The sequence below is a fragment of the Pinus tabuliformis genome, chromosome 9, assembly GCF_031772625.1.
Source record: "Pinus tabuliformis cultivar Carrire ecotype Pingquan chromosome 9, CPIR1, whole genome shotgun sequence".
NCBI lineage: Eukaryota > Viridiplantae > Streptophyta > Pinopsida > Pinales > Pinaceae > Pinus > Pinus tabuliformis.
In genome coordinates, this window is record NC_142307.1 from 606,178,746 (window position 1) to 606,195,397 (window position 16,652).

Here is a 16,652-nt window from a genome sequence, read left to right on the forward strand (position 1 = left end):
ACTTGTAGACATAACATGGGCAGTTTTGCACATGGTGATGATCATATGATGGATTTGACACATTGTTGCGATGGACATGTAGCTTGAGTTGGAAGGATCAACCTTCTGTGATGGAGAGCAGCATGAGGAGATTGTGACAGGGTGGTCAATGATCATGGACATCTGATATGTGACATACATTAGTATGGAGTATCTTGGTGACAGTTGGTTGCTAAGGTGGAGCATGATGGAGATGGGATTCTACATATGTTGCAGGGATGTTTGCCTTATGTGGAGGAGTTGACATCATCGTTGATGATGATCTTGGTGGAGAGCTACCGGGATGGTATGTTGTCGAGGACGACAACGATTTCAGGTGGAGGAGGATGTAAGGCCTTCGCAACTCGGGCAGGCGAGCGACGGGCGCGTGGCACGGCGGGCGCACATGGGTGCAACGAGCGGGCGGACATACGATGAACCTCCGAACTTGTGCGACAAAGTGCGACGAAATTATGCGACATAAGTGCGACGATAAAGGGAACACTTAAAATAAACTAAGTGTTGAACCCCCTTTTATATGCGATGGAAAATGGAGTTGGGCCAACTTGTGAAGAGCACACATATGGGCGTAGAGTGATAACTTATGGGGTCGGCCTTAAGGCTGGACACCCCTCCCAAAACTCACACAGAATGTGTATAAGTAAGTGAGCCTAAAGCTCATTTGGAGCATCATCGCTCAAGCACTTCGCATATCTCTTCTACGCTTGGAGCAGGGGTAAAAGGGCGCAGTTAAGTGCGCATAACTCATGCGCTCAAGGAGGAAGTGCGCAGATTTACCGGAGCCGGTCGTAGGTTGACAGAGTGCGGTTTTTGAGGTGGTTGTGTGCAAAACTTAGAGGTGGAGTTCTTGGTGTCTTGGGTGAGCACCCTCCTACCGTATGAGGTTGGCACATGTATTGTAAACGCTGTCTATGCCTTGGTTGTAAACTATTCTAAGTATAAACTTGGAGTTTTGCCAAGTATACTTGATGATGTATTATTGAAGAACTGTGTTGGGTCCCTATAATACTAGTGATTAACCCATTACTATTGTAGTTATACCCCTTATTTATATTGTTGTGCCCCTATTACCCCCATATTGTTATTTCTGTTCCCCATAGAATCCCTCTATTGTTATTTTTGTGGCTTTATATTATTATTGTTAGGTCGGCTGGATTATATTGTGACTCCTTAGACTCCTATATATAGAAAGGAGGTTTTGTCATTTGTATCATCCAAGAATTGTTCATTTATGTAATGTAAAGGAGGTTGCCCCCTCGAAGAGGCTGAATTATAAGGCGTTGATCTTTCTTTTCTAACTTTTCTTGAGCTGGTTTCATAACATTTGGTATCAGAGCTTTGGATTCTAGGGTTTCGCTGCTCCAAACAGGTCATCGTGGCATTTTTGCTATAACTTTTTTCCTGTGACGTTTCAGAAGTCGCAAAAAAAAACCCATTTGAGAAGAAATTGCGCTGAACCTTGGGTCTGAATTTCAGATCTTTTTGCGCGATATTTGCGGAGATATGCTCTGAGGAAGTTGGTCTTTTTGCAGACTCCTGAATTACATTCAAAACAGGTGACCTAGGGAAAATCGTCATAACTTTCTCTCTAGGGATCGGATTAAAATTTCGTAAGAAGGTACAAAAAGAGGACGAACTATAGTTTCTTGTATATATTTTTCAGAACCAAAGGTCGAAAATTGTACACGTGGCACTTCATACAAGTTCACTCTTCTGGAAAGGTCTATAATCAGGTCATCTTGGGAGATTGTGCATAACTCTTTCTTGGAGAATCCAATTTGGATCAGACTGGTGGCATTGGAAAGAGGACACAGAGAGCTACTACAGGTCACAATTTCAGAACTAGATGATTGGAAAGTACAGAGATACATCAGAGGCAATATCAAGCTCCTACAAAGTGAAAAAAGGTGTGTAGATTTTTTTAAATTTTTGCTTAAGCTTGGTTTGAAAATTTATTTTGAAGGAATTCAAAGGGCATAGTAGAGCATTATTATCGGTAACTGATACCTCGAGGAAAGAAAATGCAAACACCTAGTAAGGAACCTGAAAGCTCTAGCATGACTCATGAAGAAGAGGAAGAAATGCAACATGATATATCAAAATTACAAGACCAAGTGCAACAACTGTGCCTTGCACAAAAAGGAACAGAATCTAAGATGGATAGTTTAAAGAAAGATGTAGAAGCTAAGATGGATGGTTTAAAGAAAGGTGTAGAAGCTAAGATGGATGGTTTAAAGAAAGGTGTAGAAGCTAAGATGGACTGTTTAAAGAAAGGCGTAGAAGCTAAGATGGATGGCATGGAAGCTAAGGTGAATGGCATGGACGCTAAAATTGATGGCATGGATGATAAGATGGAAGAATTGAAGATAAATATGAATAAGTTGCTAAAAGAAATGGTCACTAAGGGTGAAAGAGTACTAAAGGAAACTCATGATGAGAACAAAAGAAATGTTAATCATGATTCCATAGACTCTAATGTTGGATCGAAGACTCACCATCTTCCAAAAATCGATATGAGGAAGTTTGATGGCAAGGATCCCGCCACATGGATATTATAGATGGAGGAATTCTTCGATCTCAATAATGTGCAAAACACACAAAAGGTACGTATGGCAACTTTATATTTGGAACCAAATCAGTTTGTATGGTATCAATGGCTTTGTTCTCGTAAACAATTTATCACTTGGGCAATTTTTACGGAAGAATTGATAGCACATTATGAGGATACAAAAAGCAACACTTTTTTTAGCCAATTGATAAGTCTCAAACAAAAGGGTTCAATAATGGAGCACATTGAGGAGTTCCAAAAATTGAACATAAGGGTAAAAGATATTCCAGAGGAGCATAGGATTGATGTGTTCATAGGGTCTTTAAAGGATAATATCCAACATGATGTGCGCCTTTGGGAACCTGATTCATTAGAGAAGGCATTTAGGTTAGCAAGAAAAATGGAAAACAAAATTATGGCAACTAGGAAGCATACCATTCACAACTATAAAGACGGAAATGTTGTTGCCCATAGTCTTCCACAACCTACAAGGTTGACACCACAACAATTGGAAGAAAAAAGAGCAAAAGGGCTTTGTTACAATTGTGATAGCAAATACACAAAAGGTCATAAGTGTGCTGAGAAGAAATTATTCTACATAGATTGTGAAGAGGAAGAAGAAAAGGAGCAAGAAAGGTCAAAAGAAGAGGATATATTCGAGGAACAAAGCCTAGATGAAGAACAAATAAATCCGACCATATCTTGTAATGCATTGGCGGGAATTACCACTCCTCAAACCATCAAGATAGAAGGACAAATCAAGAAGAAAAAGGTAATAGTGTTGATTGATTCAGGAAGCACCCACAATTTTATTCATTGTAGGGTAGCAAAAGAATTGAATTGCTTCCTATATCCAGCATCAGAGTGTCAAGTGATAATTGCAAATGGAGGAACAATAAATTGTTCTGGAAAGTGCCATAATATCAAGCTATCCATGGGAGAATATGTATTGACTAGCCCAATGCTTTCCATTCCAATGGGAGGTGCTGATGTTGTACTAGGAGTCCAATGGCTACAATCCTTGGGTACAATAGCTTTTAATTTTCAAGAACTTTTCATGAAATTTTCTGTGGAAGGAAAGGAAGTTGAATTAAGGGGTATTGCAGGGAAACCAGGAAAGATAATCAGCTCTAATGGCATGACAAAGCTTCTAAAAAAGGAGCAAAGAGGTGTAATTGCACAATTATGTTCGCTAGATGTTTCCACATTGGAATCATCTATTTCTCCAGATCTCCAAAAAGTCCTGGACAATCATTCCAAGGTATTTGAGACTCCCAAAGGTCTCCCACCTATGCGTGATCATGATCATGCTATTCATCTGATTCCAGGAAGTGTTCCTCCAAACATCAGGCCATACAGATATCCATATGTCCAAAAAAGTGAAATTGAACGTATGGTTGCAGAAATGCTAGAGGCTGGTATAATTCAACCGAGTCAAAGTTCTTTCTTAGCTCCAGTAGTATTGGTGCACAAGAAGGATGGATCATGGCGCATGTGTCCAGATTATAGGGAACTCAACAAGCTCACTATTAAAGATAAGTTCCCCATTCCTGTCATTGATGAATTACTGGATGAATTGCATGGATCAATTTACTTCACCAAGTTGGATCTTCGTTCGGGATATCATCAAATCAGAATGAAGATTGAAGACATTCCGAAAACGACATTTAGAACTCATGAGGGTCATTATGAATTTTTGGTCATGCCTTTTGGCCTTACCAATGCACCTTCAACATTTCAAGGTTTGATGAATTCAATTTTCAAACCATTCCTTAGAAAATTTGTGTTGGTATTTTTTGATGATATACTAATCTACAGCAAGTCTTGGAAGGATCATGTTGAACATGTTGACAAGGTGCTACAACTATTGGAGGAGAAACAATTATATGCAAAAAGATCCAAATGTTTCTTTGGAGTCCAGGAGGTGGAATATTTGGGTCATATTGTATCTCATGAAGGAGTTAAGGTAGACCCTAGCAAAATTAAAGCCATTAAGGAATGGAAAATCCCCACATCCATAAAGCATCTGCGAGGATTTCTTGGGTTGACGGGGTATTATCGCAAGTTCGTTAAGAATTATGGGAGAATGGCAGCACCTCTAACAACATTATTGAAGAAAGATTCATTTGCATGGACTGTGGAAGCAACAAAGGCCTTTAAACATCTTAGAGAGGCAATGTGCCAAGCACCGGTCTTAGCTACACCGGACTTCACAAAAACCTTTATTGTGGAATGTGATGCTTCAGGAAATGGAATTGGTGTTGTTCTAATGCAAGATGAAAGACCCATTGCTTTTGAAAGTCGTCCAATCAAGGGAAAGTTTTTAAGTAAAGATATTTATGAGAAGGAAATGTTGGCAATACTCCATGCACTTAAGAAATGGCGACCCTAGCTAATGGGAAGACACTTCAAGGTAAAAACGAATCATGATAGCCTTAAATACTTTTTAGAACAAAGATTATCCTTTGAAGAGCAACAAAAGTGGGTCACAAAGATGTTGGGTTATGACTTTGAAATCATCTACAAAAAAGGGAAGCAAAATGTGGTGGCAGATGCACTCTCAAGAAAGGATGAGGATATGGAAGCATTGTTGTGTTCCATTTCTATTATCCAACCATATTGGATAAATGAAGCAAAGGAGGAATGGAAGAATGACGAAGAAGTGTGGGCACTTATTCGAAAGCTACAACAAGATTCCAGTACTTCTGATACATTTAGCTGGCAAAATGATTCGTTATGGTACAAAGATTGCTTATACCTCTGTAAGAATTCCCAGCTAAAACAAAAGATTCTTATGGAATTGCACACTTCTCCCTTAGGAGGGCACTCAGGATTTTTAAAAACTTACCACAGGGTTAAGAAGGAATTTTTTTGGGATGGCCTTAAATCAGATATTCAAAAGTTTGTGGCAGAATGTTTGGTTTGCCAACAAAATAAAGTTGAAACAATTAAGACACTAGGTCTATTACAACCTTTATCCATTCCAAGCCAACGTTGGGAGGAGGTTTCAATGGATTTTATCACAGGTTTACCCAAGTCTGAGGGAAAGAGTGTCATCATGGTGGTAGTTGACAGACTTACCAAGTATGCACACTTTTGTGCATTATCACATCCATTTAAAGCCAGTACAGTTTCTACTGCATTTATGGAAACAGTTCAAAAGCTACATGGAAACCCAAAGATTATTGTAAGTGACAGAGATCCCATTTTCACTGGAAATTTTTGGACAGAATTATTTTCTTGTCTTGGTACTCAGTTAGCTCATAGCTCATCTTATCATCCTCAATCTGATGGGCAAACTGAGATAGTAAACAAATGTTTGGAAGGATATCTTCGTTGCTTTGTATCTGATAAACAGACACAATGGGTCAAATGGTTCCCTCTGGCTGAATGGTGGTATAACACTTCCTTCCATACAGCAACAAAAATGACCCCATTTATGGCACTTTATGGGTACCAACCACCATCAATCACATCATATTTAAGAGAAAATTCTAAGGTTCAGGTAGTGGAACATCACATCGAACATCAACAACAAGTTCTCCAACTCTTAAAGGATAACCTCGTGTTGGCACAAAATAGAATGAAACAACAGGCAGATCAACATCGCAGTGAAAGAAGTTTTGATGTAGGTGATTGGGTATTCCTACGGCTACAACCATATAAGCAAATGTCCCTAAAGCAAGCTAAGAAGGATAATAAATTATCACCAAAGTATTGTGGTCCGTACAAGGTGTTGGAAAAGATTGGTACTATGGCATACAAATTGGAGCTTCCTGCAGCTTCTCGATTGCACCCAGTTTTCCATGTTTCATGTTTAAAGAAGGTTATAGGCGACAAGCTCCCAGTTCAAACAATATTGCCAGAACTTGATGAGGAAGGAAAAATTATATTGGAACCGGAAGCAGTGACAGAAACAAGAACTTGACAGCTACGAAATCGATCAATTTCAGAGTATCTTATCAAGTGGAAGAACTTATCCGCTGAAGATTCCACATGGGAGGATGAGAATTTTATGCAGAAGTATCCAGAACTACTCAAGCGTTGAGGACAACACTTTTTTGAAGGAGAGGGGCATGTTGGGTCCCTATAATACTAGTGATTACCCCATTACTATTGTAGTTATACCCCTTATTTATATTGTTGTGCCCCTATTACCCCCATATTGTTATTTCTGTGCCCCATAGAATCCCTCTATTGTTATTTTTGTGGCTTTATATTATTATTGTTAGGTCGGCTGGATTATATTGTGACTCCTTAAACTCCTATATATAGAAAGGAGGTTTTGTCATTTGTATCATCCAAGAATTGTTCATTTATGTAATGTAAAGGAGGTTGCCCCCTCGAAGAGGCTGAATTCTAAGGCGTTGATCTTTCTTTTCTATCTTTTCTTGAGCTGGTTTCATAACAAACTGTTATAATATATTATTGTTGGGCAGACTGTTCGGGAGTTGCCCCTCCCTTTATACTTGTTGCAATTGTTGATGTTCTTGGTTAATTGCATATGGACAATGAATGAGTATGGGCTTCATTAAGTATAAAGGATAAATGCATTTTACTTGGTTGCGAAACACAAACTAAGTAAGGACAAGTGAATTAGGCGTAGTCCATGTGCACGAGTATTGGTGAAAAGAAAGTGTTCGGTGGTGCCGCACCTCGCCAGCATAGTTGAAAGACCACCGTAGGCTTGGGGGCATGACAGTTGGTATCAGAGCAGCTGATCCGGATATTGAGCTGCTACACAACTTCACCGAAGTGAAGTTGGTATCAGAGCAGGTCTGAAGACTTGGAGAAGTCTTGCAGGAAGCTGGGTGAAGCAAGTGTGGGTACACTTGGAAACTTGACAGTTGATATTTGAGCAAGGTTGCTCATGACAGTGGAAGCAGGTACTTGCAGGTGAAGGAAGCCGTTTCACACGAAGTGAACAAGGGCTGGTTCATGGTTGCAGGGAACTTGGTGAAGCTGGTAAAGGTTGGAACTGGGTATCGTAGAGTTGGGCAGGCGGTACTACGTGCTGGTCATACGATCTGGACACTTGTCAGGTAGACAAGTGGGACTGCGTGTGGGCAGGTATACACGGTTTGGGCATCTGTGGACCAAACAAAGTACGAACCGGGGAAGACGAAGTACAAGGCATGGCAAGTTTGGGAGAAGGTGAAGGGAAGCTGTTGCTTACCTTATACATGTTGAAAAGGTTGAAGGAAGAGAATCCCTGGATCCGAGATAAGCTTGAAGTCTTGGGAAAGAATGTTGAAGGAGAGCTTCTTCAACTTGGTTGGACAATAGAGCAAGGTGAAGTTGTAGATTGTGCAAACAAGGAAGAGGAAGCTGTGATAGTTGAAGATGTTGCAGACATGATCATGATGGAGGACGAGCTTGAGATTGATCAAGTTGGACCAGGATCGTGCAGTTTGCAGACATGTATGGATGAGGGTACTCTCATGGAGGAGCCTCACGATGATGAAGTAAGTATTGATACTTGTGTTTCATTTGGGCATTTGGGAGATGGATCATATACAGAGAAGGGCAAAACCAGTTTGCCAAGGCAAGAGGACATCTTACCATGGATGACTATGATGGAACCTTGTATGGAGAAGCAAGGATTGTTGATTGTTGCAAGACTTGTTGGGGCTGCTTGCGACCTTATGGTAGAAGGTACAAAGGCCCTTGACAAGGGTGGAACTTGATGATCATTGTGGATGATTGGGTCATGCTTTAGCCACTTTGGCTAAGTGCCCGGCATGACTCATGGATAGGTTGAGGAGGGCACACATTTGATGATGCTTGGGTGGACTTCTCATGGCCGAGACCAAGAGATAGTCTTGATGGACACCTTGGTGGAGGAGCTATGATGGAAGGGAATCGTGATGCCATGATGATGATATGGTTAGGTGACCGAGTTCACTAGACCGAAGATAGCAACTTGGATGAGGATGACCGATTGTTGTGGTAGGTCTACTTGGTTGAACTACATGGACAACATAGTCATGGATATCAGGTGGAGGCATGGAGCATGGCAATCTTATGCAGGGACATTATGTGGGAGCACTTGTAGAGCTGTCACTTATGAGCATCCAAGGAGGAGTGCCAAGGCAGGAATGTTGTGCAGATGGATTTGCTAGTGGGACATGGAGACTTATTACTTATGAGCCTATGGAGAGATTGTACACTCTTGTGCAACAAGACCATGGACTTGGATGGAGTTGTGAGCAGACTATGGAGCATTCCTACTACATGGAGAGCTGAGGCATCTTGTAGAGACCTTTGGGCCGAGACTTGTATGCTTGCTAGAGTGTTGATTGGGGATGACTTGTGGAGCTCATGATGACATGAGGTTGTTGTGACTTTTAGGGACTTCATACATGGTGGACTTAGAGGATTTGATGCATTGAGGAACTGAGGTCAGGTGACTTTGATGCAGTATGGGATGCATACTTTCAAAGTACATGTATGGGCATGGCTTGGAAGAGTGACTTGATGTGGAGGATCGATATGAGACACTTTGGAGTGATGGAGTTACGATGATGATGATACCTTGGTGGGAACACTTGGGGCATGAGTTGAGCCAAGACTCATCTACCTTTTTACATGAGAGCTGATTGATCTATGATCATGGGCAGCACATGGATAGATGAGACAAGTAGATACTTGTTTCTATGGCAGACTTTAGGGGTGACACATTGCAGATATGATGGAGGTAGCTTCATGGACTTGGATGTGGCATACCGAGAGTTGGAGTTTGATGAGATGGTCTCTTCATATGGAGGAGGCACACATATAGATGATGTTGGAGTAGATGTGGCTAACTTTTTGTAGCACATTGACACCAAACATCATGGATGACATGTTGCAGTTGAGATGAGGACTACTTCATGGACCTGAGCATGGTTTACCTATATGGATGGATTCTTGATCGAGTTCAGGTTGTGACAGGATGCTTTGAGGAACGACTGATGGTGGCATGAGGATGTGCATTCTCATGGTTTCGGCGTGACGGTTGGATTAGCTACCCAACTAGTTCAGACATGAGGGTTAACAGTGTGGAGAGATATGTTAGCATTGCGTTGGAGCATCATGGCAGTAGTTCACATGAGGGTGACACATGATGATTGATCATCATGGATTGAGATGACTTCTGATATATTGAGATGAGATGTTGACACATGGTTGAGGTGTGTTAGCACTTGCAGACATAACATGGGCAGTTTTGCACATGGTGATGATCATATGATGGAGTTGACACATTGTTGCGGTGGACATGTAGCTTGAGTTGGAAGGATCAACCTTCCATGATGGAGAGCAGCATGAGGAGATTGTGACAGGGTGGTCAATGATCATGGACATCTGATATGTGACATACATTAGTATGGAGTATCTTGGTGACAGTTGGTTGCTAAGGTGGAGCATGATGGAGATGGGATTCTACATATGTTGCAGGGATGTTTGCCTTATGTGGAGGAGTTGACATCATGGTTGATGATGATCTTGGTGGAGAGCTACCAGGATGGTATGTTGTCGAGGACGACAACGATTTCAGGTGGAGGAGGATGTAAGGCCTTCGCAACTCGGGCAGGCGAGCGACGGGCGCGCGGCACGGCGGGCGCACACGGGTGCAACGAGCGGGCGGACATACGACGAACCTCCAAACTTGTGCGACAAAGTGCGACGAACTTATGCGACATAAGTGCGACGATAAAGGGAACACTTAAAATAAACTAAGTGTTGAACCCCCTTTTATATGCGATGGCAAATGGAGTTGGGCCAACTTGTGAAGAGCACACATATGGGCATAGAGTGATAACTTATGGGGTCAGCCTTAAGGCTGGGCACCCCTCCCAAAACTCACGCAGAATGTGTATAAGTAAGTGAGCCTAAAGCTCATTTGGAGCATCATCGCTCAAGCACTTCGCATATCTCTTCTACACTTGGAGCAGGGGTAAAAGGGCACAGTTAAGTGCGCATAACTCATGCGCTCAAGGAGGAAGTGCGTAGATTTACTGGAGCCGGTCGTAGGTTGACAAAGTGCGGTTTTTGAGGTGGTTGTGTGCAGAACTTAGAGGTGGAGTTCTTGGTGTCTTGGGTGAGCACCCTCCTACCGTATGAGGTTGGCACATGTATTGTAAAGGCTGTCTATGCCTTGGTTGTAAACTATTCTAAGTATAGACTTGGAGTTTTGCCAAGTATACTTGATGATGTATTATTGAAGAACTGTTATAATATATTATTGTTGGGTAGACTGTTCAGGAGTTGCCCCTCCCTTTATACTTGTTGCAATTGTTGATGTTCTTGGTTAATTGCATATGGATAATGAATGAGTATGGGCTTCATTAAGTATAAAGGATAAATGCATTTTACTTGGTTGCGAAACACAAACTAAGTAAGGACAAGTGAATTAGGCGTAGTCCATGTGCATGAGTATTGGTGAAAAGAAAGTGTTCGGTGGTGCCACACCTCGCCGGCACGGTTGAAAGACCACCGTAGGCTTGGGGGTGTGACAAATCCTGTTGAGCGATTGCTGAGCCAAAGGATGTTTTGAAAGTCGTCGAAGTGACCACTGCTTAGGATATATCTGCTCGATTTGTCGATGTGGGATATTTCACCCACAAATCCTCATGGTGGGATGTTACAGAACCAATTCATTATGTCTTCGATGACATTCTCCAATCTATAACGACCATCCTGTCATCGCTATTGTTCGACCCAGAGATCCGAAGGCCAAGTCAGAAGATCTGGAAGTCGTGTCATAAGTTGCTGCAGTGGGCAGCGAATTGGTGCTTTCACACGTGGATCTACAGGAGAAGGAAGTGGCAACTGAGAATTTATAGTAAGCAGACGCTCGATGGATTTGTGAGAGAAACCAAGTGCAAATCTACACAAAATCTCCGATATCAATCAGTAGATATCAAAATTGTTGCAGCCAGCTAAAGAAAGGAATCTAGATCTATTGTGAGAAAGTCATAGACATTTGTTTTCTGAAGAAATCGCATTTATGCTAGGATTCAAGAACAAGAAGGTGAAATCCTGGTTCCTGTACCTGAGATCTCATTTGCAGAAGTTAATATACTACTGGTTTTTTTTTTTATTGTTTGGGTTCGAGATAGTCAATCGATTACTAGACATCATGATGTGTCATTGTGCATTCAGTTTTTTCTCTTGTTTCAACGGTTTCTCTTGTCGTTCGCCTCATTCTCTATGAGAATGGCTTTTCATTTGATCATTCATCGAGTTACCATGGTGGTGAATTATGTGTTAGCAGTGAGTGTTTATTGTTTTAGAATGGAGTCATATGTGTAAATTTTATTGCATTTATGAAGGAAGGTGTCCCACACTACTAGATTTGTGATTTGTGAGATGATCAAATATACAGAATCACAAAGAACAAGACAATTATTCAACAAAATAATGTGATTCGTTGTGCTCCGGGAGCGTCAGTATAGGTTATTTATACAAGTTCAAGTTGTAGAATTGTCTACTAAAGGTATTCTTATCTAGAATGTTATCCTAGATAAATGGTGAAGGCCGTGGAGGGTTGTGGATTGAACATATGGCGGAACTTCGATAGGGTGGTTTAGTAGGGAGGTTGAGAAGTGTCAATTTTGCAAAGCACATCAACAATGATCTGAAGCAGTTATGTCTTAAATGGATCAAGTAGGAAGCTCTAAAGTGTGGTGAAGAAAAGAGCGGAAACCATGAGATTTCAGAGTGGATATGAGTGCTAGTGATGACCATATCAGACAAATTTGACAAAGATTCATTCATTGTTGTAATGTGTACCTTCTGGTTTTGTCATGCATTAAAGGAGGGTATTGGAAGTAATGCTTCCATGAATTCCAAGTTGTCATAGGTTATCATCATGAGTCCCTCAACGTCAATCTAGAAGTAGTTATTTCTCTATGTGTGTGAGTTGTCTATGAGCCATAGATCCACCTTCTTAGGATCTTATCATCTAGAAATTGGTGATCAACAACTATATATGTAATATGTTATGTGCTCAATAATATAGTATGTGATTTATGTTGTGTGAAAATCTTTGTGCTCTCTCAATTTTTCTAATAGACAACCAAAAAATGCAATTGAAATATTTTTAAGGCCTTCAAACTTTATAAGTTACAAACTTCAAATTTAAAATTTTAAGAAAGCCTTATGAAATTTAGATAAAATTGATGAGAAATATATCAAAAAAGAAGAAAGTCTATATTACATTTAAGTTTATATATATATTTGTGTGTGTGTTGGGCGGGGGTGTCTATATATATATATATATATATATATATATATATATATATATATATATATATATATATATATATATATGGAAAATCTATTATAACTTAGTTATCAAACCAGAAGTGGGGGATTGCTATCTGCCAATCCAAGATGACTCATCACTATTACTCAATGAAATCCATAATATAATCTAACTATTAATTTTTTTAATTATATTTTATATAACATTAAATTTTAAGTCAATCTATTAAATAAATGTTTATTATATTTTATTTAATATTAAATTTTATGTGGCATGGATTTCTTTGAATAATAGTGATGAGTCACTTTGGATTGGCAAATAGCAATCCCCCACTTTTGGTTTGATAACTAAGTTATAATAGATTTTCCACACACACACACACATATGAACTTAAATGTAATATAGAATTTCTTCTTTTTTGATATATTTCTCATCAATTTTATCTAAATTTCACAAGGCTTTCCTAAAATTGTAAATTTGAAGTTTGTAATTTGTAAAGTTTGAAGGCCTTAAAAATCTTTCAGATGCATTTTATGTCAATCTATCAAATAAATGTATTCTAATTATTGACTGTTAGAAAAATTGAGAGAGCACAAAGATTTTCACACAACACAAATCACACACTATATTATTGAGCACATAACATATTACATATATAGTTGTTGATCACCAACTTCTAGATGATAAGATCATAAGAAGGTGAATCTATGGCTCATAGAAAACTCACACACATAGGGAAATAACTACTTCTAGATTGATGCCTAGGGACTCATGATGATAACCTATGACAACTTGGAAGTCATGGAAGCATTACTTCCAATACCCTCCATTAATGCTTACATGACAAAACTAGAAGGTAAACATTACAACAATGAATGAATCTTTGTAAAATTTGTCTGATATGGGCATCACTAGCACTCATATCCACTCTGAAATCTCATGGTTTCTGCTCTTTTCTTCACCACACTTTCAAGCTTCCCACTTGATTCACTTAAGACATAACCGCTTCAGACCATCGTTAACGTGCTTTGCAGAATTGACACTTCTCAACCTCCCAGAGCTCAACGGGTCAGTCTCGATACTGAACCATCCTATGGAAGTGCCACCATTTGTTGAATCCATGGCCCTCCGCAGCCTTCAACAATTATCTAGGATAACATTCTGGATATAGAATGTCTTCAACAGACAATTCTACAACTTGACCTTGTATAAATTATCTTTACTGATGCTCCCAAAGCACGAGGGGTCACACCAACTTGACCTTATTAAGAAATACATGTGACCAATGCTCTTGGAGCACGATGAGTCACATTAGTTTGTTGAATAATTGTCCTATTCTTTGTGATTTTGCATATTTGATCATCTCATAAATCTAATAGTGTGAGACACCTTCCTTCATAAATGAAATAAAATTGACACATATGACTCCATTCTAAAACAATAAACACTCACTACTAACACATATAAATCACCATCATTCTAACTCCATGAATGATCAAATGAAAAGCCATGCTCATAGAGAATGAGACGAATGACAAGATCAACCACTGAAACAAGAGAAAAAACATTAAATGCACAATGACACATCATGATGTCTAGTAATCGATTGACTATCTGGAACCCAAACAAAAAAACCAGCAATATATTAACATCTGCAAATGAGATCTCATGTACAGGAACCAGGATTTCATCTTCTTGTTCTTGAATCCTGGAATAAATGTGATTTCTTCAGAAAACAAATGTATATGACCTTCTCACAGCAGATCTAGATTCCTTTCTTTAGCTGGCTGCAACAATTTTGATATCTACTGATTGACATCGAATATTTTGTGTAGATCTACACTTGGTTTCTCTAACAAATCCATCGAGCCTATGCTTACTATATGTTCTCAGTTACCGCTACCTTCTCCTGTAGATCCATGAATGAAAGCACCAATTTGTCGCCCACTGCAACAACTTCTGAAATGACCTCCAGATCTTCTCACTTGGCCTCTAGATCTCTGGGTCGAACGATAGCGATGACAGGAAGATTGTTATAGATTGGAGAACATCATCATCAAATACATGAGGAATTAGTTCTGTAACATCCCACTATGAGGATCTGCGGATGAAATCTTCGACATCAAAGAATCACACAGATATATCCTGAGCAATGGTTACTTCCACGACTTTCACACCATCCTTTGGCTTAGCGATTGTTATGCAACCAACTCACAAAATAGAATAAAATATAGATCAACGACTTCAAAATCAACCTCTTCAAGGGGGAAACCTCCTTTACAATACACACATGAACAATTCTTGGATGATTCAAATGACAAAACCTCCTTTCTATATATAGGATTCTAAGGGGTCACAATATAATCAAAGTCGACTTAACAATAATAATGTAAGGGCACAACAATAACAATAGTGGGCTTATATTCGGCACAACAATAACAATAAGGGGGATACACTAATAAAAATGAGGGAATACATTGGTATTATAGGGACCTAACATGGCCCTCTCCTTCAAAAAAAAAGTGTTGTCCTCAATGCTTGAGTAGTTTTGGATGCTTCTGTATAAAATTCTCATCCTCCTATGTGGAATCTTCCACGGGTAAGTACTTCCACTTGATCAGATACCCTAAAATTGATCAATTTCATAGCTATCGAGTTCTTTTTTTTGTGACTGCTTCAGGTTCCAATATGGTTTTTCCTTCCTCATCAAGTTATGGCAATATTGTCACCTGTAACCTTCTTTAAGCATGAAACATTGAAAACTGGGTGCACTCGGGAAGATGTAGGAAGCTCTAATTTGTATGCCATAGTATCAATCTTTTGCAACACCTTGTAAGGACCATAATAATTTAGTGATAATTTATTATCCTTCTTAGATTGCTTGAGGGACATTTGTTTGTATGGTTGTAGCCGTAAAAATACCCAGTCTCCTACATCAAAACTTATTTTGTTGCGATGTTGATTAGCCTATTATTTCATTCTATTTTGCGCCAAAGTGAGGTTATGCTTTAAGAGTTGGAGAACTTGTTGTTGATGCTCGATGTGATCTTCCACTGCTTGAACCTTATAATTTTCTCGTAAAGATGATGTGATGGACAGTGGATGATATCCATAAAGTACCATAAATTTGGTCATTTTTGTTGTAGTATGGAAGGAAGTGTTATACCACCATTCAGCTAGAGGTAACCACTTGAACCATTGTGTATTTTTATAATATAAAAAGTAACGAAGATATCATCCCAAACATTTGTTCACTATTTGAGTTTGTCCATATGATTGAGGATGATAAGATGAGCTATGAGCTAATTGAGTACCCAGACAAGAAAATAATTTCGTCAAATTTTTTTGAGTGAAAATAGGATCTTTGTCGCTTACAATAATCTTTGGGTTTCCATGTATCTTTTGAATTGTTTCCATAAATGCAATAGCAACTTTACTAGCTTTAAATGGATGAGATAATGCACAAAAGTGTGCATACTTGGTAAGTCTATCAACTAGCACCATGATGACACTCTTTCATTCGAAATTGGGTAAACCTGTGGTAAAATCCATTGAAACCTCCTCCCAACATTGACTTGGAATGGATAAAGTTTGTAACAGACTCGGGGTCTTAATTGTCTCAACTTTATTTTGTTGGCAAACCAAACATTTCACCACAAACTTTTGAATATCAGATTTAAGGCCATCGCAAAAAAAATCCTTCTTAACCCTGTGGTATGTTTTAAAAAATCCTGAGTGCCCTCCTAAAGGAGAGGTGTGCAATTCCCAAAGAATCTTTTATTTGAGTTGGGAATTCTTACAAAGGTACAAGTGATC